This window comes from Crinia signifera, chromosome 1, assembly GCF_055691185.1.
Source record: "Crinia signifera chromosome 1, ASM5569118v1, whole genome shotgun sequence".
NCBI classification, from domain to species: Eukaryota; Metazoa; Chordata; class Amphibia; order Anura; family Myobatrachidae; genus Crinia; species Crinia signifera.
The window spans coordinates 85,550,834-85,577,232 of NC_139217.1; the positions used below are offsets into that span (position 1 = coordinate 85,550,834).

Below are 26,399 nucleotides of genomic sequence, written 5' to 3' on the forward strand. Positions count from 1 at the left end.
GCAGGGCCGGCGCCACCACTAGGCAGGACTAGGCATTTGCCTAGGGCACCGGCCATTGGAGGGCGGTACTGAGCCGCCGAGGTACCATAGAGAGGTACCAGAAAGCAGGGAGCGGGGAGCAGGTGAGTCTGTAATCCTCCCTCTCCCCGACCCCCATCCCTCCCGTTAATCAACGCTGCCCCCCGCACCCTCCCCCCCGTGCCGCATCGCCGCATCGCACCAACGCCCCCCCCTACAGCATTATCGTCCGCACTCCCCCCCCCCCCCCGACGGGCGACGGGCGGTGCGGGGGGGCTTTTGCCTGGGGTGGGAGCGGGGAGCTTGCACCGCCCTGGATGTACGGTATTGCTGCCACTAGCTGAGATGTACGGTATTGCTGCCATTAGCTGAGATGTACGGTATTGCTGCCACTAGCTGAGATGTACGGTATTGCTGCCATTAGCTGAGATGTACGGTATTGCTGCCATTAGCTGAGATGTATGGTATTACTGCCATTAGCTGAGATGTACGGTATTACTGCCCTTAGCTGAGATGTATGGTATTGCTGCCATTAACTGAGATGTACGGTATTGCTGACATTAGCTGAAATGTATGGTATTGCTGCCATTAGCTGAGATGTACGGTATTGCTGCCATTAGCTGAGATGTACGGTATTGCTGCCATTAACTGAGATGTACGCAGGGCCGGCGCCACCATTAGGCAGGACTAGGCATTTGCCTAGGGCGCCGGCACCTGGAGGGCGGTACTGAGCCGCCGAGGTACCATAGAGAGGTACCAGAAAGCAGGGAGCGGGGAGCAGGTGAGTCTGTAATCCTCCCTCTCCCCGACCCCCATCCCTCCCGTTAATCAACGCTGCCCCCCGCACCCTCCCCCCCCCCGTGCCGCATCGCACCAACGCCCCCCCCCCCCTACAGCATTATCGTCCGCACTCCCCCCCCCCGACGGGCGACGGGCGGTGCGGGGGGGCTTTTGCCTGGGGTGGGAGCGGGGAGCTTGCACCGCCCTGGATGTACGGTATTGCTGCCACTAGCTGAGATGTACGGTATTGCTGCCATTAGCTGAGATGTACGGTATTGCTGCCACTAGCTGAGATGTACGGTATTGCTGCCATTAGCTGAGATGTACGGTATTGCTGCCATTAGCTGAGATGTATGGTATTACTGCCATTAGCTGAGATGTACGGTATTACTGCCCTTAGCTGAGATGTATGGTATTGCTGCCATTAACTGAGATGTACGGTATTGCTGACATTAGCTGAAATGTATGGTATTGCTGCCATTAGCTGAGATGTACGGTATTGCTGCCATTAGCTGAGATGTACGGTATTGCTGCCATTAACTGAGATGTACGCAGGGCCGGCGCCACCATTAGGCAGGACTAGGCATTTGCCTAGGGCGCCGGCACCTGGAGGGCGGTACTGAGCCGCCGAGGTACCATAGAGAGGTACCAGAAAGCAGAGAGCGGGGAGCAGGTGAGTCTGTAATCCTCCCTCTCCCCGACCCCCATCCCTCCCGTTAATCAACGCTGCCCCCCGCACCCTCCCCCCGTGCCGCATCGCCGCATCGCCTCCCCCCCCCTACAGCATTACTGTCCGCACCCCCCCCCCCGACGGGCGACGGGTGGTGCGGGGGGGCTTTTGCCTGGGGCGGGTGGGGAGCTTGCACCGGCCCTGGATGTACGGTATTGCTGCCACTAGCTGAGATGTACGGTATTGCTGCCATTAGCTGAGATGTACGGTATTGCTGCCATTAGCTGAGATGTATGGTATTACTGCCATTAGCTGAGATGTACGGTATTGCTGCCATTAGCTGAGATGAATGGTATTACTGCCATTAGCTGAGATGTACGGTATTACTGCCATTAGCTGAGATGTACGGTATTACTGCCCTTAGCTGAGATGTTTGGTATTGCTGCCATTAACTGAGATATACAGTATTGCTGCCATTAGCTGTGATGTACGGTATTACTGCCATTAGCTGATATGTACAGTATTACTGCCATTAGCTGAGATGTATGGTATTGCTGCAATTAGCTGAGATGTACGGTATTGCTGCCATTAGCTGTGATGTACGGTATTACTGCCATTAGCTGAGATGTACAGTATTACTGCCATTAGCTGAGATGTACGGTATTGCTGCCATTAGCTGAGATGTATGGTATTACTGCCATTAGCTGATATGTACGGTATTGCCGCAATTAGCTGAGATGTACGGTATTACTGCCATTAGCTGATATGTACGGTATTGCTGCCATTAGCTGAGATGTATGGTATTGCTGCAATTAGCTGATATGTACAGTATTACTGCCATTAGCTGAGATTTATGGTATTACTGCCATTAGCTGAGATTTATGGTATTGCAGCCATTAGCTGAGATGTACAGTATTGCTGCCATTAGCTGAGATGTACGGTATTGCTGCCATTAGCTGAGATGTACGGTATTACTGCCCTTAGCTGAGATGTACGTATAAGACAATCAAACTTTTTCACATTATATCTGACACACAAGTGGATTGTAACTTCAAGGTTACAATAAGTGCAGATATAATAGTGTATACAATGGCATGAGTATCCTGATAGGTGGGGAGGTTATATTGAAAAAATTGTTTAAAATCTTTACCACTTATCTACAGTACCTGTGGTAGATTGACGTGTCACATATCACAAGGAGCACACCCACGAATCAGGATATTAAGCAGGATACTGCCACTTGCTGAACACCACAATTATAATAACTGAAAAAGAGGCTTCCCATAGCCTAAATTTTTAAGATGAAAAGCACCTTATAAAAGTATTACTACTAAAAGTGGCACATTTGAAAAAGAGAGGTATTTTGTGACCTACACTAATATGAAAATACTGTTAATATGTTTATATACAATTATTAAAACTATAACTTTTTTTGCCATACTAGATAGAGAAATCGGTGATGTAGATGGTGTGGCAGCAGGGTCATAAAAACTATGGGCTCTACTATATTGGGGATAAGGCTGCTCCTGCGCTAGTCTTTGGTAACCTGGTTGTGAGGTGTTTCTCTTTATTAAGCATTCAAGGAATGCAAGTGGAGGTTTTGAGATTCCCTGGTAAGGCGCTCTTGCATAGACATTATCTGATTGACAAAGGATTGCTGTATTTCCTTTTCTGCGGCTATGAAGCATTCTTGGCGGGCATCCTCATGAGCCTGCATCTCACAGAGCTGGCCCACCAAATGTGTAGACATGGCTTTCACCATCTCCACGCCTCGTATCTTTCAGCACTTAAAGATGATGACAGACTCCCAGGATTGTTATGGCAGAATTGCCAAAAATGTTGGAGCATGCCTCATAAAACTTCCACTCGTATGCATGTAACTTGTTAATTACAGTACTTGTTCCTGGGACCTTTTAATTCCGGGACTGGCAAGTATCTTTGTGATATTATGATACACAGTTGCATCCATGACTGTACCTGTCATTTGGCGCATTATTTCCTCCTCATCTCGGATGTCCAATAGCTCCTGGACCCCCTCATCAGACCACTTGGTAGCCACTCACTCACAGACTTCTCACTCTGTGCTCTGTCACTGTGTAGTCTGTCTGTCCAGCTCAGCAAACAGTTGTGACAGCCTCTCTACCTCTACAGCATGTGCTCTACCCAGTGGCCTGTGTGAGTGCTCAGCTCTGTCCACCACTGTGCCAGCTCCCAGCCCTCCAAACAGTGAGAAGCAGCCTCTCCAGAATGTGCTTCTGCCCAGCGGCCTGTGTGTGCCCACCTATATCACCACTGTGCCAGCTCCCTGGTCTCTGAACAGCAGAAGCCGCTACAGCATATGCTCTGGTACCTGGGCAATGACATCCGCAGCCAATGTCCAGGAGGGACAAATCAGCGGATTTTGTCAAATCCCGGGTCTAAAAAACCGGGTAAAAGCTGTTTCCACATCAGCCTACCCGCTTAAAACCCTGCTTGTTTCCCGGGTAAAAATCAAGGGTCACTTTACCCGGGATTCTTGACTTGTAGCAGTTTTCCCTGAAACAAATCGTGGGTTGGTGTGCGTGTTCATGTGCAAAAACTCGGAATTTTTTTGTCAGGGAAAAAGCGGTATAAAAGGAGGTTGCTGAGAGTTGACAGCGATTACTGTGCTCAGACAGCAGTCATAGTGACTGCAGCAAATCACTGTCCTTGCAGATTTCTCGGTGGTGCCCTATATGCATTAAACAACCTAAGAGATTTATAATGCAGGGCAACAGGAGATAACAACTTATCTTGCAGGCAGGGCCTTCTCAACAGCTGAGAAGGCCCCCGTGCAAAACAATTCACTGGACCCCACACATTGGGGCAGATGTATTAAGCCTTAACAAGAGATAAATGGAAGGATGATAAGGAGAGATAAATGTCCAGCCAATCAGAACCTTACTGACTTTTTTCAAACACAGCCTGTAACATGGCAGTTAGCAGGTGATTGGCTGGATGTTTATCTCTCCTTATCATCCTTGCATTTATCTCTTGTTAAGCAGTGTATGCTGCTGGGACTTAAAGTTCCCATAGCTGCAGTACATACAGTATTACACACCTCCCCCTTCCCCCATGTCCTCATCGATGGCGCAAGCTCCAGCACCGGGTAACACAGCAGCTGGCTGAGCCTGTGGAAGGTGATGAGACTGCCGCTGGGTCAGTGCACACTGGAAGTCCGCTCCCAGCTCACCGAGCCTGGACTTCTCTGCCGCCAGGTACGAGGACTGTCGGATCCCCACCGTGTACACAGCCGGGTGCTCGCACAGCAGCAGCATGCCCATGCCGCCCGGCACCCACATCGCTGTTCGGCCAGCACAGCTCCTCCCACGGCAGGCAGCCAGAAGCTGGGGAGGGGGGAGAGACCGGGCGGAGCACTCCCCCCTGTGCATGAGAAGGGGAGACACAAAGAAGTGCAGCTGGGGAGCAATGACCTCCCCCTACACCCCAGTTTCAGCCCTGCACTGACACCCCTTGCCCCGCTGCAACCCCGGGTGCTCCCTGGCAGGTAACTAACCTGCCAAGGAGTTGTGTTGGTCATGGGCCCTTGGAATCCTGGGGCCCTTGGGCAACTGCCCATTGAGCCCAATGGAAAAGACAGCTCTGCATGCAGGATCCGGGAAGGTAGGCAACTAGGTGGCATCTTTTGATCCGAGTGGCTGTCAGTTACCATTTTTTGGACAGCATTTTTTTTCTATAAGGTTTAAAACTAAATAAAACACATAAAACCCTCAGTCTGTTTCCCGTCTACCCATTATTTTCTATATTAAACTTTCTAGTACAGTTCAAAATAGTAATTGTGGAGAAACACAGTAGATCATGCATGTGTGTATGACTACAAAGCAACAACAGTTTTTCTTTCTGTTTTATCAAATTTTCTGAATAACAAATGAACAAGTAACAAATCCAATATCGGCCTGTGGGGCTGATTCAGAGGTGGGCACTATTCCCATGTCTTTGACTGTGTGACAATATGCAGGTGACTTGTGTAAATAGAACCTTCCTACCTGCTACTCTGTTCTGCTGCTGTATCTGAAGATGCAGCATCAGATCATCCTCGTGAATATCGGACATCTCAGATTAATTCACATACTGAAAATGTCTATTGATATCACACTTCATGGGCCAGTGATGCTGCATCTAAACATGCAGCCATTGGCTTTGGCACACCCAGAAAACATGGCCAACATGCCTTTGGGATGCTTCCTATAGCGCCCTCAATGCCAGGAGCAGAGCCAGGGCCGGATTAAGGGCCTCATGGACCTGGAGCTAAAAATGTTCAAGAGCCTATTAAAAGAAGTGGATGAGGTGAGGCCAATGCCATATAGGCATGTACTAAAACCCAAACCTTAAACACCCTGACGCCTCCCTAAATATAAAAAAGTACAAAAATTGCATAAATGTGTAAAATAAAAATGCAATTTGATACTTACGATTTATCGCCAACCATCTGGCAGCTGGTGTCTGTCTGGTGCTCATCATTCTGTGATGGTGCTGGGCCTATTTTCTATTTCTATGTTGAGGCCTGGAGCTGCAGCTCAGGGCTGCCACTAGAAATTACGGGGCCGGGACAGATTTCTAGTCCGCCCCCCCCCCCCCCTTCAGTTACCGCTGCCACCTGTGCTGCCTCACACACACTGGGCACGCATATTCCCCCCCACCCCGGGCACTTTTAGTTAACTTTTGGTACCTGTTCTTAAGGCCGGGGACTGGGTCTGGCAGTTCTTCTCTCTCTCCATATCACGGACACCGGGACACGTAGCATGCAGCAGTCTTGTGACTGTGCTGCTGCGCTGCTCTTGGGTTGACGTCATGACGTTACGCCGCTGCCGAGTCCCGGCGACTGTAGGATGCATGATGTGACTGTGCAGTGAGTGCGCAGTCACAATGTGCCGCCAGGCTAATCAGCTCGGAGCCGGGCGGCGAGCGGGCCGGACATGGGGGCTCAAGCCGGACAGAGACAGTGAAGGGGTGGGCAACTGGGGAGAGTTGCCCGGGCCCCTACCCCCCTGTCGGCGGCCCTGCTGCAGCTCATAGGCAAACGTAGGGAAGGTTTCTGGTTGCACAGAAACCCCCCTCCTCTTGCCTTAAATTATGACAACAATTACACTGGTATATAATATGATCAATAGAGTTGCCACCACATCAGTGTAATGGACAGAGCTGTTGCACATGCCCTGTGGGTGGCGGAGCAGCTTCTTCTACCAAGTTTGCTGTGTGTGTATGGATCAAGCCCTCAAACATCGCAATAGACCAGAGAGTATCTGCCAGGAGGAAGAGACAGGAGCATTAACATGAGGTGGGAGAATGTGAGCATAGAAAGGGCAGTTCTGGTTCTATTATGTTTGTGTATTTATTTAATATATGTTTAACCTTTTCCTGACCACTTATATTATTTAAATGTTTGAAACAGCCGATACTATAGACCATCTGTACTGTTAAATATTAATACTGTATTCCATACTATAACCAGTGTAGAAAAAGTCAAATTTTCAGGACTGTTACCGCTCCCCCAGACTCGCGTACTTACTCAAATGCCCTGCAGAGTGGGAGACTGTGGATTAAATTTGGAAATCCCCCTCTAAAAATCCTGCATTTGCCACTGCAGCTCCATCCGCCCCATTGTTAATCTGGCTGTGGGCATGGCAATTATGATGCAGTATTTGGGTCACTGCGATTACATACATAGTTACATATAGTTACATAGTATTTAAGGCTGAATAAAGACTCGCATCCATCCAGTTCAACCTTGGTGTATTAGCTTCATCTCTTGTTATACGTAGTGTATTCTGATATGAATTGCAGTGATGATCCTTCACATAAAGAGATCTAAAAAAAAATCAGAGATCAAATGAATGTACATCTCCAAATCAGGCCCTGTATCAACAATATACTATTTTATTTTATGGCTGAATATTTTGGAATTAGGAATCATACAGTATGTCTACAGTATGTGTTAATGTACAGTAGCAGGGGTGAATATGATTGCTTTTTAAGTATTTCTTGAGAGCAAGGACTGACTATTTATATAATCTATGCTAAGCACATTATATGACTGCTTTATGAAACCAAGAGGTCAAGTGCTTATATATATTTCAGTAGGGTAAATGCAACACTAATTATTGAAGAGGATAACTTTGTGTACTAATTACTGGTCTTTAGTTGACCTCTTTTTTTCCTAGTTGTCACAAAAATGTGACTATACGCACAATGCACAAGGCTGACTACATTAAGTGAGTTCACACTATCTGTAATGTGAAAGGTTCTAGATCAATGTTAATTGTGTCAATGTAATGTATACAGTAGGCCAAATGTAATAGGGTGTGAGAATCCGAAAGATTTTGGGAGAGTTTTCCCATATTTTTAAAGCGTCATTTAATTACATGGCAAAATCAACCTGTTTTTTCAGTGTAAATACATTTGGCCAAGTATTTTTGATAATCACAGGTTTACAATCCAGATCTAATTGGTCCTCAATCACATGATACAATCAGGGGCCCATTGAAAATTCAGAGTTTTAAAAATATATTTATGATCTACAGGCAGTGAACTATTATTTCACCTATGAATTTACTATGAAACAGTGACATAATTCCATGCCTCGGGGATGTCACGTTCCTTGGTTGTATAGTAATCTGACATTTAAATAGGTTACATTTTTGCAGTTCCTTTTCATAATATCAAAGTTTTTTTATTTGCCCATGTCAATGAGATTCAGCAGAAACAGATTTATTCAATGTAGTACAATTTGTTATAATGAATGATTTTGGTGATCTTTTTTTTCTGGTTTTAAAGTGAATTGTTTTTTAACAAAGCTGGTCATTTTACATTTTTTTGAGCTGACATTTGCCGACAGGCGGTATTTCATGCCATACCATCCACTAGGGCAGGGGTCCTCAAACTACGGCCTGCGGGCCACATGCGGCCTGCTGAGGACATTTATATGGCCCGCCAGACTTCCTGCACCTTTAAATACAAACACAGCCTCTGCCCGTTTTTATTCCACCAAAAAGATGGCCACAGGAGGGCTGCGCGCATGCCCGACTGCACCCAGCTCCTCCCATGGACCTTTTTCTCCCGTCCATGGGCAGGACGCCCTACGTGCGGTGTGTCGGGCTGCAGCAGGAGGCAGGGAAACAGCTCCTGCTTCCGTTCATGTCATACACCAGGCTTCGCGGCCAAGCAGCCCCGACGCTGGGCTGTATGTCTGGCGGGCTGCAGCAGGAGGTAAGAAGGGATAAAGCTCCCTGCTCCCTGACACCCCCCCCCCCCCCAACATGAAGATGCGCTGATATATAGAAGTCGAGGAATGGTGCGCGGCCACATAAAAAAACCACACACCACTTCCTCATGTTTTCCGGTGGCCACTGGCTGCTGCTGGCCTGGGTAGCCTTGGTAGAACAGCGCCAGGCTGGTAGTATGTGCTGGCATGTATTCCACCGTGCTGCGGGCAGGTGAGGCAGAAAGGTCTGCGGCTGTGGCGGGGGAGCTGTGTAACTAACTAGAGATGGTACACGCAGCTCCCGGCCACCGCTTGTGATCCTAGACATGAGCAAGCGCTGGGGTGGGAGACTGAAGAGGCAGCAGTGCTGTTTCTGCTGGGAATGCAATGAGCATGTAACCCTTGGGGTACAAGCATGTAAACACCCTGTAAAGGCAGATAATAAGATATATGCAGTGTGCATAGGAATTTGTTCATAGTTTTTGTTTTTACTATAGTCCGGCCCTCCGAAGGTCTGAGGGACAGTGAACTGGCCCCCTGTTTAAAAAGTTTGAGGACCCCTGCACTAGGGCATGGTGGGAGAATAAACTAGTGTGCCAAGCGTAGCAAGGCACCGCACCCGAAGCATAGTGAGTGTAGTGAGACATGTGAGGAGATGTTGCTGTTTTTTTAGTGTCGACATTTGTGTAAAAAAAATTATAACCCCATGTCGACCTTTTGACTGTCTACCTTCTCCATGTTGACCTAGCCCCATGTCGACCTTCATGCATGTCGACCTAGTGGTGTCGAGCCAATGCTTGTCGACCTAGTTGCTGTCTTTCTTATGATCTATACTCTTTTGGCAAGCTATCCTTCATTAAATGAATCTTCATGTGTCTACTGATCAGCCAATTAGTGGTTAATGGTAATACATAAGGTATAGAACACAATAAATATATATGAGAGGCTGATAGTAATGGAGAACTTGCCAGGTCTGCATCTAACTTCAACCTCCACACATGGAGGTGATGGTGATGGGGGTACAGATGACTTGATGTTATTGCTAGTGGACACAGGCAGGTTACCTACTGTAATTCTGGTGCTGGGTGGCACAGGTGATCTGATGCTGTTGCTAGGAGGCACAGGCAGGTGACCTAATGCTGGTGCTGGGTGGCACAGGTGATCTGATGCTGTTGCTAGGAGGCACAGGCAGGTGACCTAATGCTGGTGCTGGGTGGCACAGGTGATCTGATGCTGTTGCTATTAGGCAAAGGCAGGTGACCTAATGCTGGTGCTGAGTGGCACAGGTGATCTGATGCTGTTGCTATTAGGCAAAGGCAGGTGACCTAATGCTGGTGCTGAGTGGCACAGGTGATCTGATGCTGTTGCTATTAGGCAAAGGCAGGTGACCTAATGCTGGTGCTGGGTGGCACAGGTGATGTGACACTGATGCTAGGGGGGAACAGGCAGGTGACCTAATGCTGGGTGGCACAGGTGATGTGACACTGATGCTAGGTGGCGTTCAGATTCCCGACGATGGAATCCCGACCGCCAAAATCCCGACACTTTCTCCCTCCGTGGTGTCCACAACACCCCTGGAGGGAGAATAAATTAGCGTGCCGAGCGTGGCGAGACACCGTGCCCGCTGCGTGGCGAGCCCGCAAGGCAGGTGACCTAATGCTGGTGCTGGGTGGCACAGGTGATGTGACACTGATGGGGGGGGGAACAGGCAGGTGACCTAATGCTGGGTGGCACAGGTGATGTGACACTGATGCTAGGGGGCACAGGCAGGTGACCTAATTCTGGTGCTGTGTGGCACAGGTGATCTGATGCTGTTGCTATGGGGCACAGGCAGGTGACCGGGATGCAGTTTAAATCCCGGCGGTTGGGATCCTGGCGTTCAGATTCCCGACGATGGAATCCCGACCGCCAAAATCCCGACACTTTCTCCCTCCGTGGTGTCCACAACACCCCTGGCGGTCGGGATTCCGGCGTCGGGATTTTGCATACTGAATCCAGGTGACCTACTTCTGGTGCTGGGTGGAATATGTGATCTGATGCTGTTGCTAGGGGGCACAGGCAGGTGACCTAATGTTGGTGCTAGGTGGCACAGGTGATATGATGGTGTTGTTAGGGGGCACAGGCAGGTGACCTAATGCTGGTGCTGAGTGGCACAGGTGATCTGATGCTGTTGCTAGAAGGCACAGGCAGGTGACCTAATGCTGGTGCTGGGTGGCACAGGTGATCTGATGCTGTTGCTAGGGGGCACATGCAGGTGACCTCATTCTGGTGCTGGGTGGCATAGGTGATCTGATGCTGTTGCTAGGGTCACAGGCAGGTGACCTATTGCTGTTGCTGGGTGGCACAGGTGATCTGATGCAGTTGCTAGGGGTAGGGTTACCAACTCATCCCTTTAATCCGGGACACATATTAATTACACAGGTTCTGTGGCAGTTTAAAACCAGGTGAAATGCAGTCTTGAGGTGTGGCAGTTTAAAACCAGGTGAAAGCCAGCCACAGAACCTGTGTAATTAATATGTGGCCTGGATTAAAGGGATGAGTTGGTCACCCTAGCTAGGGGGCACAGGCAGATGACGTAATGCTGGTTCTGGGTGGCACAGATGATCTCCAGAACAAAGATGGATCTGTTGGCGCTCAACTTGTATGTCCCACAAAATTTTTGCTAGTGATGTAAGAAAATACAAATTAAAAAAGTGTATAAGTGACACAGTAATGGAATGGGTGGGTGATGGGGAAACACAAGAATCCCATAAGAACTCGTACCAAAACTCTCAGTGAGGTAGGAGTATACAAGTGTATAAAGGTTTCTTTATTGGATCACCCGTGTAAATGACATAGGATAATATACCGATAAATAATGGCAATCTCCAGGTGATCTGATGCTGTTGCTAGAAGGCACACGCACGCACACACACACACGCGCACTTGCTATTCAGAAATGAGCCTATGCATTTATCATCTGATTTCAGTTGCGTCTCCTGCACCAAGGATGGAGTTGGTGCAATTGCAGACACTAGTAAGGATAGATGCCCTCACAACCAGAGGGCTGGAGGCAGTGCGGTGGCATAGATGCCCCAACTCACAATGCAGGTGGATGCTTATTAATTTTTGATTGCTGCAAGAAATGGGAATTGCTGCCTCTTTAAGTAATTTTAATAATTATTATGTATTGTATCTTTGTCTTCGCTATTACCAGTGGTTTTACAGATTCATCTTACGTTTCTATTTACTGTCAGTAACCTGCAGATAATAACACGGATGTTACACAGCCAGCAAAACGTTCACCAACTGTATGTCAATTAAAATATGCCACAACTAGGCTCCTTCACTGGCACCTGGAACTGCCTACTGTCCCCCACATACACATAGCATACTCTTGCTGATGATTGTGGCTAGGACCTGCTGACCACTTAAGGAGGTCGGGGGCTACAGTTACAGACATATTTATAATGGGTACAGGGTGTGCACTGCATATGGGCTTATAGGCCCAGGAAAGCCCTGCACTGTACACAATGCACCTACAGTACTTACCTTGTACCGGCAAAGTAAGTATACTTTCGGTGCAGGGTGTATGGTGACATATTTAGGAAGTGTGCAGTGAAGCCAAAGACTCTGCCAGAGCCTGTGCTCTCTTGCATTCATCTTTACGAACATCACTGGGAAGATGGTGCTGCGGAGGAGGGACCTGCTCACTGGCACAAGGTAAGATTAGGGGTAGAGGAGTAGGGGCTCAGAGAAGGGGACTGGCTGCACACTGGTTCCTTGGGACATTTATACACATATGGCTGTAGTGTAGCAGGCAGAGCTGATGAATAGATTACAGCAGTGGTTCCCAAACTGTGCGCAGTGGCACCCAGGGGTGCCTCGGAACACTTGCAGGGGTGCCCTGGATTGGTGGTCCAATTATTTATGGTCAATATAACAGGCAAACCCAGTGCTGGTGGCTGCCACTCATAATCTATGTGGACTGTCATATGATCCCATACATTTCCAGATTTTTGTTCCCACCACACAGATTGGACCCAGCTTTACTGTCTGTGCTCATATTACATCTGCCTCACCTGCAGTGCAGCATGGTCTTGACCAGTTGCTTGCTTTTTTGCTTGGCTTGCAAATTTGAATCAGACCCTTAAACCAGTGCAGGTCCAGTAACATTTAGTAACATATTTCCTGGTGTCTTCTTTTATTTTGAATGCATACCTAAAAAACATTAATACTTCAGCTTTCTCCGTATCATCTGCAATCTTCTATCCTATTTTATATTTTAGAGGCCAATTATTCTGGGTTGTATTTTTCTTGCTTTTATTTGCTGGAAAAATGTTTTGGGATTAGATTTGCTGTCTTTTGCTTGACACACAGGTGTTTTTTCCTGGCCTAATATCCAATTCGATTAACAGAGATGAACAGTGGGTGAATGGGGAAATCACACCTTGCAGTCAAAATGCTTTTAATACAACAGAGTAATTACTACTTTCTTCTGTTCATGGTCCCTTATCTGTTGTCCTGAAAAGCATGGATGCATGCAGTGTGTGTTTGTCCAGTCAGTCATTAAGGGGGACATTTACCAAAATGGATTCGTAGAAAAAAGGTGTATTCGTAGGGAGAAATACACCTTTTTTTTACGAATTTGTATTTTCGGGATTTACAATCCCAAAAATACAACAATTCGTAGTCCTAAAGATGGAACATTCGTATTTGTAGTTACAAATACGAATGTCTACACCATCGATAGAATACGACAGAAATCACCATTCAAAAGAATGGTGGTTTCTGATTTACTAAGCAGCCGTATGGATAATACGGCTGCTTAGTGGTGTAAAACACCCACGCAAATACGACAGGAAAATAGAACACCATTTTCATGTCGTATTTGCGTTTTTGCCTGCACGGATCAGTCAGATCCGTGCAGGCTTCGGTGTAAAAAAATAGAAAAAAAAATAAATTAAAAAAAAAAACGGCGTGGGGTCCCCCCCACAGCCGAAACCAGCACCAGGCTGACGGAGCCTGGAGCCGGTAATTAAAAATCAGGGAACCCGACAAATAGGGGTTCCCCGATTTTTAACAACCAGCCCCAGGCTCCTGCTCTGGGGCTGGTTCCCAAAATACGGGGGACAAAATGACTAGGGGTCCCCCGTATTTCAAGAACCAGCCCCAGGCAAAACCAGCCAGCGGGTAATGCCACAGCCGGGGGGAGACTTTTTATGCAAGTCCCCCCGGCCAAAGCATTAACCCTACCGACCAGTCAGCCTGGCCAGGGGCCCTGGGGGAGTGGGGACCCCCCCAATAAAGGGGTCCCCCCCCTCCAGGACTTACCTGACCAGGCTGAAGCCTGGTGCTGTCCTCGATGCCCCTGGGCGGTGGGCATCGAGCTGATGGTTTTGTGTAAAAAATAGAATAAAAACCATTGTTTTTTACTGTGGCACTACAAGTGCCAGCAAGCCTCCCCAGCAAGCTGGGACTTGGAGAACCACAAGTCCCAGCCTGCTGGGCATTAAAGGGCCCGCTGGGTCTTGTAGTGCCACCGTAAAAAAAATAGTTAAATAAAACACACTGACACCCGTTTTAAATAAAAGTTTAATACACACATTACATACATACTGATACTTACCTTTCTTGATCCCGTAGGTAGCCCTGGTCCTGATGTCCTGTGTCGTCCTCCAGGTCCATGTCGGCTGTCTGCGTCGTCCTCCAGGTCCATGTCGACGGTCCGTGTCGTCCTCCAGGTCCATGGCGGTGTCCGGGTCCGAAGAAATCCATGTTGGAGCTGTGGAAGGAAATCCTACTCACCTGTTCCTGCGCTGAAGAAGTCTTCTCTTGGTCCGACGTAGTCCAGGTAATCTTCCTGCTGTCGCCGGTCCCCGCTGTCTCCGCTGTCCGTGCATCGCGCTGAGGAGAGATGCTGAAGTTTCATATTCGGCGCCTCTCCTCAGACTGAATTCCATTGGCCGCCTAGCAGGCCAATCAGGAGCCGAGAAAGTCGGCTCCTGATTGGCCTGCTAGGCGGCCAATGGAATTCAGTCTGAGGAGAGGCGCCGAATATGAAACTTCAGCATCTCTCCTCAGCGCGATGCACGGACAGCGGAGACAGCGGGGACCGGCGACAGCAGGAAGATTACCTGGACTACGTCGGACCAAGAGAAGACTTCTTCAGCGCAGGAACAGGTGAGTAGGATTTCCTTCCACAGCTCCAACATGGATTTCTTCGGACCCGGACACCGCCATGGACCTGGAGGACGACACGGACCGTCGACATGGACCTGGAGGACGACGCAGACAGCCGACATGGACCTGGAGGACGACACAGGACATCAGGACCAGGGCTACCTACGGGATCAAGAAAGGTAAGTATCAGTATGTATGTAATGTGTGTATTAAACTTTTATTTAAAACGGGTGTCAGTGTGTTTTATTTAACTATTTTTTTTACGGTGGCACTACAAGACCCAGCGGGCCCTTTAATGCCCAGCAGGCTGGGACTAGTGGTTCTCCAAGTCCCAGCTTGCTGGGGAGGCTTGCTGGCACTTGTAGTGCCACAGTAAAAAACAATCGTTTGTTCTATTTTTTACACCGCTATCAGCTCGATGCCCACCGCCCAGGGGCATCGAGGACAGCACCAGGCTTCAGCCTGGTCAGGTAAGTCCTGGAGGGGGGGGACCCCTTTATTGGGGGGGTCCCCACTCCCCCAGGGCCCCTGGCCAGGCTGACTGGTCGGTAGGGTTAATGCTTTGGCCGGGGGGACTTGCATAAAAAGTCTCCCCCCGGCTGTGGCATTACCCGCTGGCTGGTTTTGCCTGGGGCTGGTTCTTGAAATACGGGGGACCCCTAGTCATTTTGTCCCCCGTATTTTGGGAACCAGCCCCAGAGCAGGAGCCTGGGGCTGGTTGTTAAAAATCGGGGAACCCCTATTTGTCGGGTTCCCTGATTTTTAATTACCGGCTCCAGGCTCTGTCAGCCTGGTGCTGGTTTCGGCTGTGGTGGGGACCCCACGCCGTTTTTTTTTTTTATTTATTTTTTTTTCTATTTTTTTTACACCATGCAGCCTGCACGGATCTGACTGATCCGTGCAGACTGCTAGAAATAATTCGTATTAGCAGCCGTATATACGGCCGCTAATACGAATCATTACACCATCGGAGGGTTACAAAGCAGTCGTATATGACTGCTTTGTAACTGATCCTCCGGAACACGACTTTGCATACGACTTAAACAGTCGTATGCAGTCGTAGGGAAAATACCAATACGAAAAACTAGGTTTTTCATATTGGTAAATTTCCCCCTAAATGTCATTTTCCATTCACTGTGTGTTAAATACATCAGGACTTGGACAAGCAAATAGTGCACAATCTTGGAATTGAAGAAGAATGCTGAAAGTGTAGAATATTGCTTTATTTGTAGCCTTCGAAAGCATGCCAAATACATACAGTATAAATAACAATAAAAATTCTGATACATACATGCACACATGCTACAAAGGTACAGTATATATTTATAAAGAAAGACAGGTCAGGGGCAAACAGGATTTGTAGAGGTGGGAATTCCACGTGCCTCATTATAGAGTGTGCCCAGCACATGGAGGGGCATAGTTGCCTACCCTCCTGAATTCTGCAGGAGACTCCCTGAAATAACAGCAATCTCCCTCTCTCCCTCATTAGTCTAGCAATCGGTACTTATGTAATATCTGGGCTCCCGTTTTTCTTATGAGACCGTGTCCCCTCGCCACGCTTCGGGCACGGTGGCTCGCTGCGCTCGCCACACTATATAAAATCAACTCCATGCGTAGTTGGATAGTAGGGGTATGAAAAAATGGGGTGGATTTAACATGGGAGCCCAGATAATACATAAGTACCTAGCAATCTCCCTCATTTCATCTAGCCCACATTACACTGTTACATGTTTGGGAAAAAAAGGGGAAAAAAAGGAATGATACATTTACATTGAATTATCAGCACCATTTCCAGGCACTTGACCAAGTATAGTTGCTGCTTTGGGGCTCATCTACATTTGTATATAAGTTATTTTAAAAGATTCCTGTCAGGTGTAGCAGTACACACCCACGCTCTAGGTGCCACATTCACAATCTCTCCATATAAAGAATTAGACATGCCCTTTGGGTGGAGCATGACACACCCCCTTAATGGGGCGCTGTGCAACATTCTACTACCAACTATAATCTCCCTAAAACTAGTTTTCAAAAGTAGGCAAGTTTGTGGAGGGGGCATAAGTAGCTATGGGTCTTATTCTAGTTCACTCTTTCTGACAAAATCCTTCTTAGATGGGCAAAATTATGTGCACTGCAGGGGGGGTTGATGTAAAATGTGCAGAGAGAATTAGCTATGGGTGAGTTATTTTGTTTCTGTGCAGGGTAAATACTGGCTGCTTTATTTTTACACTGCAATATAGATCTCACTTTAAAGTAAAACCCCACCCAAATCTAAAACTGGTACTTGTGTATTATCACGGCACCCACGAAATCGGCCGAAAATCTGCCACAAATCGCATGGAAAAATCGGATGCGATTTTGCGGCCGATTTTTGGCCGATTTATCACTTTTTCCGGCCGATTTGCATGCTGTTCCATCATTGCACACCTTGTACACCCCGATTTTCCATCGTAGTGCATCACATGCAATATAGTGCATGTGAAACGATTCGATTTGTAATTGTACAATCACCCTGATGGGTGCTTACAATGTTAAATGCACCACCCCTGTTAACGCCACCCCCACTATCAGCGCCAACCCGAAGCATGGCGAGCGTAGCGAGCCCGCGAGGGGCGGCGGTACGCGTCCTCCGACCTTTTCATACCCCCACTATCCACGTCGGCGTGGAGTTGATTTCAGATAGTGTGGCGAGTGCAGCGAGCCCCGCGAGGGGACGCGGAATACATGTAAAGTAATCCGCGTCCGCTCGCCACGCTTCGGGCTCGGTGGCTCGCTGCGCTCGCCACACTATGTAAAATCAACTCCACGCCGACGTGCGAGCCCCGCGAGGGGACGCGGAATACATGTAAAGTAATCCGCATGCGCTTGCCACGCTTCGGGCTCGGTGGCTCGCTGCGCTCGCCACACTATCTAATATCAACTCCACGCCAATGTGGATAGTGGGGGTATGAAAAGGTCGGAGGACGCGTACCGCCGCCCCTCGCGGGCTCGCTGTGCTCGCCACGCTTCGGGTTGGCGTTGATAGTGGGGGTGGCGTTAACAATGGGGGTGCATGTAACATTGCGAATCACATAGCATCGCATGCCACTTGCTGGCATGCGTTGCTATGCGATATTTAATTGTACAATCAGGGGCATTTTCCCGAAAATCACATCGCATACCATCGCATAGTACCTGGGGGTGTGCAAGGATGGAATAACATGCAAATCAGCAGGAAATGGCCGAAAATCGGCGAAAAATCGCAGATCAAATCGGCCAAAAAAAATCGGTAGAAAATCGTCTGATAAATCGGATGCGATATCGGATGCGATTTAGATGAAATCGGGTGCCGTGATAATACACAAGTACCCTAATTCTCTCTGCACAAGTAACATCTGCCCCCTGCAGTGCACATGGTTTTGTCCATCTAAGAAGGATTTTGTCAGAAAGAGTGAACTAGAATAAGGTCCTATGTTCTCAACTGATGCACTAATGGTTCCACACAGTTCCTTTTACTGCATGTTGTTGCTGCAGCTTTAGTAAAGTTGTATAATACAATCTAGCTCTTGTATATACAAATCAATTAGCAATGGGTCCACAGACGCAGATGCAGTTGACAGATGTCCTCTGTAGAAACAATAATTTCATACTCCTTATTGCGCCTTAAAACAGTGTATACCCAGAAAACAGAGAAAAATAACCACCCAATAGCATCCCCCCAAACATAACCCTCGCCAGTAGGGTGCTCTGTTCTGGGACCTCACACTTAATGTATCATTGCCATCACCTGTGAAAGTGTGTATATTTTAATACAATGCCACTACAGTCCCTGTTGGTATAGTGGCCAGGAGTCTGAATTATTTTGTCCATATAGGGGGTGATTTTGTTTGACTCGCAATTATGTGAGTTCGGCCTCATCCAATGTTCTAGGGACTGAGTCTATTATGCACATGTGCAGCCCCCTTTGCGAATGGCTTCGGCATCTTGCATACAGATGGAGCCGCCGTTGTTCATTGCCGGTGCCCGCCAGATCCTCCCCTCTGCGAGCGACGGCGGAGGGGACTAGGACGCACGTGCATGCCACGTGCACGTGCGTCCCAGTATCACGGTGGCTGGGCAGCGTCTCCCTGCCCGTCTCCGCTTCGGGGAGATGGGCAGGGGGGGGTTGGGGCAGCAATGGGGACCGGGGGGGGGGGGAAGCGGCGGATGGCAGCGGGCAGCTCGTTGTCACGGAGCGCGTGAGCGTCTCTTGCGCGCGCACCCCCTTGTGGGAGCTGGACGCTGGCGGGGGCTGACGGTACTTTCGCCAGCCCCTGCAAGGACGACAGCAGCTCCATCCGTAGTTGCTGAACCGTACAAAAGCATTGGGGCAGGCCGGGGCGGATGGCGGCAGGAATGGGGCTCAACCACGGTAACTACAAACAAGAGAAGGCAGCGCTATTGAAATTGAAAAATGTTTATTCTATAATACAATACAGTTTTTTTTTTTTATAAACGTTTTATTGTAGTTTTTTTTTGAAAATAGAAAAAACAAAACAACTAATAATAAAATACAAATACAGGTATACTGTTACATCAAAAGAGGTCTCCGGCATGCAGTGTACACAGTCTCCGGTCTGCTCGTCTAGCAATCTATGAATACAAATTACTAAAGCATAACTTGTCGGTAGTAGACAATACAACCGTAAAAATTTTTGAGACTAATACAGGCCTAACTAGGACGGAGAGATGGAGAAGTAACTCAGGGGTGGCCACATATGTGGCACCCTGCCATGTAACGGTGGTTAATTTTCTGCCGTTATTTCAAATTGGATTTTTCTCCCAACGTAACATAGCGTTGGCCATAAACCGCCAACTGAACATTTAAACACATACGAATAAAGAGGGAAGGAAGGGGAAAAAAGGGGGTGGGAGGACAAGGAAGGGAAGTTGACAAGTAAATGAGACAATACAGCATTCACTGTGAGATAAAGAAAAGTGGTACTTCTTTACTTTCACGGCGCCACTCTAGATAGGACAGATAGGATACTAGATAGGATACGATTTGTATGCGATTTGACATAAGATATCGCATAAGATATAGGATAGGTCAGATAGGACAGATAGGACAGATAGGATACTAGATAGGATACGATCTGTATGCGATTTGACATAAGATATCGCATAAGATATAGGATAAGATTTACTATCCATTTCATTACCCCACTATCCACTAGGGCGTGGAGTTGATTTTATATAGCGTGGCGAGCGCAGCGAGCCACCGAGCCCGAAGCGTGGCGAGCGCAGCGAGCCCGCGAGGGGCGGCGGTACGCGTCCTCCGACCTTTTCATGCCCTACTATCCACGTCGGCGTGGAGTTGAGAATAGAATAGTGTGGCGAGCGCAGCGAGCCACCGTGGCCCGAAGCGTGGCGAGCGCAGCGAGCCCCGCGAGGGGACGCGTATAACTGTGAAGGTATCCGCGTCCCCTCGCGGGGCTCGCTGCGCTCGCCACGCTTCGGGCCTCGGTGGCTCGCTGCGCTCGCCACACTATTCTATTCTCAACTCCACGCCGACGTGGATAGTAGGGCATGAAAAGGTCGGAGGACGCGTACCGCCGCCCCTCGCGGGCTCGCTGCGCTCGCCACGCTTCGGGCTCGGTGGCTCGCTGCGCTCGCCACGCTATATAAAATCAACTCCACGCCCTAGTGGATAGTGGGGTAATGAAATGGATAGTAAATCTTATCCTATATCTTATGCGATATCTTATGTCAAATCGCATACAAATCGGATCCTATCTAGTATCCTATCTGTCCTATCTGTCCGATCTGTCCGATCTGTCCGATCTGTCCGATCTGTCCTATCTGTCCTATCTTCCTATCTGTCCTATCTAGTGGCGCCGTGAAAGTAAAGAAGTACCAGAAAAGTGTGTGTGTGGGGGGGGGGGTTCAGAGTGTGATTGATACTATGTAGCATGATCCAAGTGGTATTTTCGAAAATCTTCTGAATGGAAGACTGTATTTCTGGGTCTAATGATTGAATAAAGAAGTCCCACTTAGCATAGAAGCGAATCACACTTTTCTCTATGTCATGTAGGGATGCCTGACGTTCATAATACATGATTTTCAGTAATGAGTGTTTCAACTCCGTAAGCGACGGGGTAACCCTGTGGATCCAGTGGGTCAGGATCAGTTTTTTAGACTGCACCAGTATCAAGCTAAGAAGTGGTATTATCCTTTTTTTATGCGGTCCAAGTGTCCAATTTTTAAAGTTAAGGAAAAGGATGGGGATGGGATCATATGTGAGTTGCAGGTTAAGTAAGGTATTCAGGAAACCCAGGACTTTCCTCCAGAAAATTCTAATCTTGCCGCATTCCCAAAAATAATGGAAAAGGGTGGCCCCTATTATCTTGCATTTAGGACAGAGACCCAGATCTCCCGGAACAAAGTGGCTCCTTTGCCGCTGTGATACATAGGCCCTGTTAAGGAATTTCGAGTAATACAATACAGTTTTAATATACCGGCTGGCAGAAATACCATAAAATTAATAAGTAATGGTATTTCTTCCAGCCGGTATATTAAAAATGTTTTGTATTATAGAATAAACATTTTTTCAATTTCAATAGTGCTGCCTTCTCTCATTTGTGGTTTCTGGTTAACTTTTCAGAAGGCAGAAGAACCACCTTGCACCTGTACTTTTTCACTTTTATGACACCATCCTGATGAAATGGGTGTGGGTTGTTAGGTCTACAGAAACTAGGTCGACAAGCATTGGGTTGACTCCACTAGGTCGGCAGGCAGGAAAATCGACATGGGTCTAGGTCGACATGGGTCATGGTCGACATGTAAAAAAAAAGTATGGAGGGTGAGTCATAGGCGCTTTGGTCTGATGTATAGATATTAGTAAATTTCTGATCCCAATGTGGATAAAAAATACATATTTATTGTTGTTTTATAGAACAAAAATGTTCCAGAAAAAAAAGAAACTGTCTCTTTAAAAACATGTTTAAAAGTACATGCAAGTAAAACACGATCCAACTATACTATTTCTTCAACAGGTCCTCACTGGGTAGAGTGCGGTGGAAAAATAATACAAAGTGTGTACCTCCACTGCCGTGCTTTCAGTCTTTTATTTTTTAGTTGTGTCTCTTAGCTGCAAGAGAAAAAAGTTATAGCAGAGCTCGCCTCCTCTCCACCCCAGCCGTGGTCCCGGATTCCAGCGGTACACTAGGGGCAGGTCTGTTGTCCATCTTCTGTTTTTTTGGCCGATTCCCAACAATGCAGGCACAATAAACAGTTCTTATAATAATGGGACCCGTGTGGCACAGCTGTGCCTTGAAAAAGATCCCTAAGCATATTGAAACGCGTTGGCATCGGGTGGACGTAGCCACTCTCGTTTTATTAATTGTATCCATTTATCCATTGGTTTGCCACTCATACAACATATTTAGATCCTGGAGGATCATTCCACATGGGTCCCGCTTTTGTACTGCCCGCGGATCGCATTGCACGCAAATCGCTTTCAAACCGCATGCGTTGTGATGCGATCCGCCCGACAACGCATCGCATTGCACGCTGTTATCGCAACGTGTATGGGCACCATTAGTTATAAGAATGTATTTATTTATTTAGGAGTTTTCATTATCTAATCCTGTGTTCCAACGAGCCTCAAGGGCTCTATGGCCAATAGTCCAAAAGTATACTGATTTGGTGGGCCTTAAAGACCATAAACCCCTGTTAGCATACACTAGGGGGAGGAATCCAAGAGATCTTCTTGTCCATGTTGACATCACAAACTACCAGCCTACTATGGGGGGATGTTCTAAAATCCACACCCAAGCTCCGCCCCCTATCGCCGCACATCGCATTCATAATTATCGCATATGCACTAACATATGCAATAATTATGGCAAAGGACAGCTCTTGCGTTGAGAGCTGTCCCTTGCGGTGAGAGTCAGCGGGTCCCATGGGGACCCGGCGGCTCTCCCCTCCCTCTCTTACCCGGTGCTGCTGCGAGGGGGGGGGGGGCCTGGCTCTCCTCCTCCCTGCACCCAGAAGAGGATCAGTGCAGGGAGGAGGAGGTCACAGGTCCAGGCAGCACCACTCTGTGCTGCCCGGACACAGGTGGGAGGGGGGGCGATGTGGGGCGGGGCGGTGGTGGGTCGGTGCGGGGCAGCAGAGGGTTGCGGTAGAAGTCCATAGGCTTCTATGGGGCATCGCCAGATATTTCTGGCGATGCCCCCCGCCACGGTAGCCCGGCGGGGGATGCTTAGTGCATCCCAAAATGCGGTAAAAACCCGATAACTGGGTTTTTACCACATTTTTAGCTTAGAGAATCTCCCCCTATATCCCCCAATGTTTATGTGAAGCCCCCTGGGTGCTACAGCTGTGGCATCTGTGCTACCTGTAAATTTATGGTTAGTTGTAGAGAGTTCCAACACCCCCACTGTGCCAAGAAGTATGACATCAGGTCAGTCCTTACGTGTTCGTCCACATACGTGGTGTACATTATCTTGTGCCCCTGTGGCTTGAGGTATGTGGGCCAGACTACACGTAAATTCAAGGAGAGGATTGCTGTCCATAGGTCGGCCATCCACCTCACTTTGAAGGGAAAAGAGGTAGACCAGCCGGTCCCTCCTCATTTTAAACAAGCAGGTCACTCTTAAATGATCAGGTCCCCTTAAACCTACGGGGTGGTGATAGGGCCAAAAGGCTCCTGATAAAAGAAACCCAGTGGATCCTGAGGTTGGGTACTACTCGACCTGGGGGGACTTAACGATAAAATTAACTGGAATAGCTTGGCCTAATGCATTATCCTTTTTCTCTTGTGTCAGCTTTTGGTCCTGATTTCACATTCTATGTCACTATGGCCCTTATTCTGATCGGTGCGGCCGGAGCCGATTATGCGGCCAGGACCGTGCGTGCGAAACCCCGCCTTCCATACGGATCGCCAACTCCGTCCGTATGCGGTAAGAAGCTGTCCGAACGGACCGCACGTGTATTTTACACGGAATACGCCTCCTCCATCTAAGGGAACCTCCCCCATCATTCGATGGTCGCAGACCATCGAATGCAGGACCGTGTGCTCCACCAGCACCCGCAACCTCAGACCACACGGACATTTTTCCGTGCAAAAGCAGGGATCTGGGCGGGCAGCTGACATCCGGCGATGTCATATGTCCGCCCCCTACACGTGCGTCACGGCCGCATTACCATACGTACGCCCAGCGTTTTCATGGGAACTCCCATGAAACGCGGGGCGTATGCATATGGTAATGAGCCCAAATAGCCCTTCACGCCCCTCTCCACCCCCTGTTCGGAGTGTTCACATTTCATGCGGGATTTGGCCGTACGCCCCGCTCGCACATGCGCAGAGACGCCTCTGCACATGCGCAGACACAAAACATCGGCGGGCCGAACGCACGCGGATATATCCGCACCGATCAGAATAAGGGCCTATGTGACTCCTATCTCAGTATACACTTTTTTTTTTGCAAGTTTTTTATTATGTCTTTATTATTATTGCATCTTTTATATTATTGGTTATGGTGTTACATGTATCAATGTATATTCCAGTCACTGTTGTCCCTGTTCCGTTTCAGACACGCTGGCAGAGATGGTTCTATGACTCCGTAGGATGCGCTGTTTCCCCTAGCTAACTGGTGGAACACGGAAGTGCGGCTGTGGAACGCAGGAGATGCGCTCCAGACCTGACATCTGGCGTCTAGCAGGAAGTGACTTCCAGTGGATGGATTGGCGGCGCCTGGCGTGTGGGGATGGAACAGGTGAGTATATGTGTATTTAAGTCTGTCTTGTACATTGCATTTCTTGTTGTTCACACGTTGTCTGTGAGTGCTAATCAGGGCCGGTGCTAGGGTGTCCGGCGCCCTCCTGCAAACTATATATTTGCGCCCTCCCATATTCAATATAGGGACAGTGCACACAAATAAAGGGTTTGGTATCATAAGGAAGGGGCATAGATGCACTGTAGTACCACCAATTTAATGACACCATAAAGTAGCACATTTTAATTTACTTCACATATGGTGAATCTGATTCACAATACACCACATAGTAGTGTCCCTTATACACAATGCCCACATAAGTAGTGCCCATGAAACGTAATGCCAACAGTGCTGCCACTTAAAACACCCACAGTAGTTTTGCCCCATATACATAACTCCCAGTAGTGCAGATTCGCATATGATGGGCAAAAATAGGGGGGTAGATCTGGAGAGAGAGGGGCAGATGCTAGAGAGAGAGAGAGAGGGGGTATAGATGTGGGGAGATGGGGTACATATGCTGGGCAGGGAGAGGGGGCAGATACTGCGCAGGAGGGGGGACAGATGCTGGGCAGGGAGAGGGGGCAGATACTGCGCAGGAGGGGGGACAGATGCTGGGCAGGGAGAGGGCGCAGAAACTGGGCAGGGAGAGGGATGACAGATGTTGGGCAGGGAGAGGGTGGCAGATACTGGGCAGGTGGGGGGGGCAGATGCTGGGAAGGTAGATGGGGACAGATGTTGGGCAGGGATATGAGAGCAGATACTGGACGAGAGATGAGTGACAGATGCTGGGCAGGTAGAGGGGGCAGATTCTGGGCAGGTAGAGGGGGCAGATTCTGGGCAGGAAGAGGGGGCTAATACTGGGCAGGGAGAGGGGGCAGATACTGGACAGGGAAAGGGGGGCAGGGAGAGGTGGGACAGATGCTGAACGGGGAGAGGGGGCAGATACTGGGCAGGGAGGGGGACAGATGCTGGGCAGGGAGAGGGGGGCAGATACTGGGCAAGAGTTGGGACAGGTGCTGGGCAGGGAGGGGGGAGACAGATGCTGGGCAGGAGGGAGAGCGTATGTGGGCAGGGAGAAGGGGGCAGATACTGGGCAGGAGGGGGGACAGGTGCTGAGCAGATACTGGGCAGGGATAGGGGGGCAGATACTGGGCAGGAGAGGGGACAGATGCTGAGCAGGGAGATGGGGGGTACAGAAACTGGGCAGGGATAGGGGGGCAGATACTAGGCATTGAGAGGGGGGACAAATGCAGGGCAGGGAGAGGTACTGGCTAGGGAGAGGAGGACAGATGCTGGGTAAGGATGGGGTAGGAGAGATGAGGGGAGAGGGAGAGAGAGAGGCTGCAGAGAGACAGGAGCTACAGAGGCAGAATAGGCAAGGTGCTGGGTGCAGTAACTTACAGAGGAAGCGATGTGCTGTGAGATCCTTCCTCTGTGTTCCAGGGGTCAGTGGAGATTAATGATATGCTCCACCAATCAGGTGATCTCTTCTAAACAGTATGTGCCGAGCTCCTCCAATCACTGCTCGGCACATGCTGTCCTGACCCTGATGCAGAGATCAGGGGGAGGGGCTCAGCACCGCAGTGAGGAAGAAGGAAGGTGCAGACCAGGACTTCCCCTGCTGGTGCTGCTGTCCTCCGGAGTGTCCCGACCCCACTGCTGCTGCTGCACTCATCCCTCTCTCCCCTCTGCTGCCAGTGCTGCTGCCTGGCTGTCACACACTGTGACAGGCGCAGCAGCGCACATCCCATACTGTGCACACAGTGCAGTGGCAGACTCGGTAGAGTCGCAG

General features: G+C 48.9%; 1 long non-coding RNA gene across 1 annotated transcript in view; it reads right to left on the bottom strand.

Annotated features, from left to right (window-relative positions):
- Window positions 1-6,875: 6,875 nt before the first annotated feature.
- Window positions 6,876-26,399, bottom strand: part of LOC146026156 (uncharacterized) — a 43,052-nt gene continuing 23,528 nt past the window's right edge. Inside the window, exon 3 of the long non-coding RNA XR_014454372.1 lies at window positions 6,876-7,315. This is a non-coding gene — a long non-coding RNA (uncharacterized LOC146026156). The remainder of the gene's footprint in view (window positions 7,316-26,399) is intronic.